Source organism: Camellia sinensis, chromosome 3, assembly GCF_055761805.1.
Source record: "Camellia sinensis isolate YWXY chromosome 3, ASM5576180v1, whole genome shotgun sequence".
NCBI lineage: Eukaryota > Viridiplantae > Streptophyta > Magnoliopsida > Ericales > Theaceae > Camellia > Camellia sinensis.
This window is the reverse complement of record NC_138963.1, coordinates 183,881,178-183,886,383: the sequence shown is the minus strand read 5'-3', so window position 1 is coordinate 183,886,383 and position 5,206 is coordinate 183,881,178. Positions and strand designations below refer to the sequence as shown.

General features: G+C 34.2%; 2 long non-coding RNA genes across 2 annotated transcripts; both read right to left on the bottom strand.

Annotated features, from left to right (window-relative positions):
• Positions 1-1,370: 1,370 nt before the first annotated feature.
• On the bottom strand, positions 1,371-2,264 carry LOC145822970 (uncharacterized). Its single transcript, XR_014364907.1, has 2 exons — positions 2,116-2,264; positions 1,371-1,624 (listed from the first exon to the last, which is right to left on the bottom strand). It is a non-coding gene; the product is annotated as an uncharacterized LOC145822970 (long non-coding RNA).
• Positions 2,265-3,321: 1,057 nt separating this feature from the next.
• Positions 3,322-3,974, bottom strand: LOC145822969 (uncharacterized). Its single transcript, XR_014364906.1, has 2 exons — positions 3,664-3,974; positions 3,322-3,354 (listed from the first exon to the last, which is right to left on the bottom strand). It is a non-coding gene; the product is annotated as an uncharacterized LOC145822969 (long non-coding RNA).
• Between the last annotated feature and the right edge of the window lie 1,232 nt (positions 3,975-5,206).

Sequence of the window (5,206 nt, the reverse complement as noted above, 5' to 3'; positions counted from 1 at the left end):
AAAAGTCGTCTTCATTGAGGCTGAAAGAATTACAACACAATCGTCTGATAATTGGTTGGCAATTAATATTCTATAAGGACTAATTGATCCTTACTGGCACACTTAAATTTACATTATTAACCTTTAAAAGTCGAAAAAGCCAATAGTAACACATACCAAAATTTATTTGACAAGGTGCTCATAGAATTTTCCATGTCAGCTACATTGTGACTGGAGTGTCCTTAATAGAAGGTCATCTGCAGACTATGTGGGGTCCTGTAACAATGGACCACCATTTTTGGTCTATATATGATGACAATCTCATCTCAATTACAAGTCAATCAACGGTCTCCTACTTGCTTGGTTTGAAGTCGAAATATAGTACACAAACACGTTTACATGCTATCAACAGGGGTGTAATTTGAATCCGACCCGACCTATCCAGACCCCCATTCCAGTAATATTTGGGCCAGGCCACGTTGGGTTAGTTCACAGATTGAAAAGTTTGGTCCAGGCCCACTTAAATTAGGGTCTCGGTTTGGGCTGACAGACTTGAGTCGGGCTTGACGGGGCCATTTTTTTTTTGACAAAAATAAACTATAGAAAAATTGTACTAGGATATTTTAGTTAAGATTATTGAAATGTTTAGTTATATTTCATATGGTAGTATTTAATTATGTATGACTTATTTTTTTGGTTATGACCACTATAACAAGTTGGGTCTTGAATGACGAAATTTTTTTGTCTCGAAAGAGCTAATTTCGTCACTATAGATATTTGTGACGAAATATTTTCGTCACCAGTTTCGTCATTGAATGTTTGTCACTAAAAACCACCATGATGAAAAATAATTTCGTCACCAATGAAATTAGTTCAGTGAAGAAATTTTTTGTCACCAATAAAACAAGATTTTGTCGCCAAAAATTCTCATTTTCGTCTCCAAATAATTATTCAATACCGTATTTATAATTTTAGTTGACGAATAAATTTGTCACAAATGTTGATCATTGATGAGGAAATAATTTCGTCACAGTAAGATGTAAAGGTAACGAAATTTTTCGTCTCCATAAGTCATACATGGGTGACGAAATAAATTTGTCGCAAATATATTTATATATGTAACGAAATATATTTCGTCACCAAACAACAAAATCAATGAAAACTTCCATATGTACGCTGCAATAAATTTTGTCACAAAAAATGTTTATTAATGATGAATAATCACTTTGTCATGATAACAAGTACAAATGACGAAACAAATTCGTCACTAAACCTGTTCCATATTTTATATTTTAATTTCAATTATTATTTCACAAATATTCCTGCTCATATCCCAATAGTCTTTTAATTGTACTAAGAAACCACTAGCTATTATACATCACTCCACAAAAAAAATCAATAAATAATTTATATTATAAATCAAAATATATTTATCAAACAACTTTAATAATATAAACCATTAAGTATAACAAAAAAACCACCAAAGCAAATCCCAAAATGAACTAACGTGGAATCTACAAAAAAAAAAAAAAAAATCAACACTCAATCTTGATTTGCAACTACAACTAAGTATCAGTTCAGGAAACAAAATTCAACAGTTGATCTTCATTTGCAAGTATACTTCCAAACATCATCAAAGACCAATCTGCAAAGAAAATAGACAAAGAAAACATTAATATATTATCAATTACATCTAAACTCATATATAAATAATTTTATTTTATAAACCAATTTAGTAGAAATGCATCTGACAAATCAGAACTTCAAAGAGTTGAGATGATCTTTGATGATAAAACAACACGGATAACATAAGATGCCAAAAGACTGCAAGAATACCATATATCACTATCACTAATGGCAGAATATATATATATATATATATATATAATAGCTCCAAAATATAACGTAGCATTGAGGTACATTTGATTCACGACAATGGGTTTTTCATGCATGTTGGGTTCTAATCTTTGAAAACAACCACCAAATCTAATTCTCTCTCACAAGTTAAAAACCAACAATCAAACTTTTGCATGCCAATCATAATAAATCATAGTCAAAAAATAAAATATGCATATGTTTTTTGAAACTTAACCCAGTGGAAATCTCATTGCTATGGTTTCAAAAAAGATCACTCACTTTTCTAGGTCACAATGACATATCTCTAGTCTTGTTAATTCTGCCTGACTTTTTGGAAGTCTGTAGGCTACAATATGCTCATCATCTTTTATAATAGACAATGGCTCCAAAGGGCTCACTAAATATTGATATATTCGATGATCATAAACCTACAAATAAAAAAATCCAGGGCTTCATAAGAATAGGACATAAGAATAAACAACTGATTAGTCAATAAATAACAAAATTTGAGAAATACATTGCCCCAGCAAGCAACAGGCTTTTATCACTCCTTAAGGCAAATAGTTCATTATCCAACTAATAGTTAAAGAGCCTTTGCAACAGTCATCAAACCTAAATTCAAGTCAGTAATTTACCATGCTTGCACAGGTCCAATGGGACTCATTTTATATGCACTGTTTACTGTATAAAATACATGTCTTTTTAAAAATCTGTAATGAAAACTTTCAAACCTCAAAATCACTTGTGTTGTCCGAAACACTCAGTATGACCCACATGAGGATGGTCAGAACAGCTCCTGATTCGAATTCCCTTTTTTTCCTGAATCCTTTAGTCTGTCTTGGCATTGTTGCCATTGCTTTTGAGTTCAGAAGGAAGAGGATCGATAAGGAATGACTTCAAATGTTTGAACATCTCTTGCGACTTCTCTACATTGATTGCATGACCTGCATTCTTTATGATCACTAGTTGTGTGTTCTCACCCAGATGCTTGAAAAAATAAACGAAACATGATTCAATGAAAATGAATCAAGCCTAAAACTTTAAAGCAATTCAAAACATTAGAACATGCAAATGCCCCACTTGGTTGCCAAGAAGACAAATAATATTAAAACTCGAGAAATCTTGCAAATAAAAAAGGTTACAAGTTGTCATTTTCTTTTCCTCCAACCTCTTGGAAATCGGAGAGGGCCAAAATACAAAACCTTACATCTAAAAATGTTACTAAAATTAAAAAATTATTTGTATTGACCTTTTTAATCTATGCGCCAATTCCAATGGAAATATCTGATCTTGATCTCCCTAGATTATTAACATGGGCTACATCATGGAGATATTACACAATTAGCGAGCCAATCAAACTAGTAACTGAGAAACAAAGCAGGAGCTAAACAATATGGTGACAGACAAAATAAGAGATACAAAAACGTGAGTTATCTTGGGAAGATCAGAGAGTTTTATATCCTTGTGAAATGCTTGGACCAAGTCTTTTCTTTCTTGAAGGTATTTTGTACACATCACCTGCCCACACAGACCAATTCACAAAAGTAGTTTCAGGTAAAACAATATAGGGTAAATCCCACTTCCTGGAATCTTAACTTGTGATAGTAAGATATCAACAAATTCATAAATTTAAGACTAGCAACATTACTATGTGTTACAGAGTACAGAGTACAGACTACAAACATATTATTTAGGCAAGCCCTGAAAATTACTCATCAAACATTACAGGAACGAAAACATAGAAATATAGCAGTATAAATAAGTAATTAACTCAAATAATATTTTTGGACAACAAGAAAAAATATTCCATTTGTAAACAATATGTACCTTCATAAGTATATCAAGATCTTCATCAGGTTTTATTCTAGCAATTTTCTCTCTTCATGAAAGTTCCAGAAGCATATCTGTTGCAGATTATCATTGCTCAGCATTTAGGTGACCTCCACACATACACAAGCATGCACACACTATCTTCCATACCTTACCATATTTATATCCAATACCCTGACAACCAGCTGAGAAGTCAAAAGTCTTCCTTACAGTCATCTCTGCCACATGCCAATCTTGTTGACTGACATAAGCAGATGTCCTTTAAGGAACAAACTCATTTAAACTATGTCCATTGTATGTAATGCTCCCTGACATCTTCAAGGTAATCAAAGGTATTAAGGGAGGCACAATTTGTAGAAGAAGAAAAAAAAAACTTCATGAGCCATGTCAATTCATTTAATGAAGCAATAAAGCTAGATAGAGGAATATCCATGTCCGATAAATGATGCCAATCTAATATTGAAAGTATTACATAACTAGATACATCCATACACCACATTGGGAAAGTTAGATATAGCATGGGAAATTATGCAGAAGCCTTGAAGTTAACTTAAGCCTAAATGCATTCAAAGTAACACGCAAATTTTAACCTCTCCTAAAATTTCATTTTTCTTTCTTTCCATCTTTCCCCACCTTCCCTACCACTTCCCCTTCTCCCTCCAAGAAGGGGGGGGGGGGGAGACAATTAAAAGAAAAATGAATGAATAAACAAATTAAACTTCATTTCTAGTCATAAACAAAATATAACACAATTCAACACTTTTTACTAAAGACCAGGGGTAGTAAAAGATGTGAACCAAAGCCAGTGTATGGAAGAGCAGCATGAAATGACATTCTTAGTTTCTTATGTTTATCTTCTTTTTATAAAAATTCAACATCATTACCAAATTTTCATATGCATATACAAGATAAAATTTTAAAGAAATTATTTACAAGTTATAACTTTAAAAATTAGAGCCCTAATGTAGACACCCCATTTTTGACCGTCCTTAAGACTTGGACGTCATCGTTTGAACACTCGGTGATCATCCTTGTTCGTGTTCGTCTTGAGTTCCCGGAGGTCTCGGCTACGCGCCCTGCCTCAGGATCTCTCGACTCGACTGTTTTGTGTCTGGTTTTGCACCAAACACTTGTTGTTTTGCTTCTTAGGGTGGGAAATAGCTTGTAGGCCATCCCCATGCCTCACCGGCCTTGTTTCCTGGCCACCGGCCATTGGTGATGGCCGGTCAGCACTCTTGATGGTCGGTCGGCATTGTGTTTGGTCGGCCGGCCACTGTTTCTGATCAATCGGCCACTTTTCCTGGCCGAGACCTTTTCTTGAGGGAGCTTGACCCTTTTGAACCTTTTTTTAGCTTCTTGAGGAAGCTTGAACCTTTTTAGCTTCTCCAAGAAGCTTGACCCTTTTTCAGCTTCTCCAAGAAGCTTGAACCTTTTGACCCTTTTTAGCTTCTCCAAGAAGCTTGACCCCTTTTTTTTAGCTTCTCCAAGAAGCTTGAACCTCTTGACCCCTTTGCCTAGCTTCTCTAAGAAGCTTGGCCTT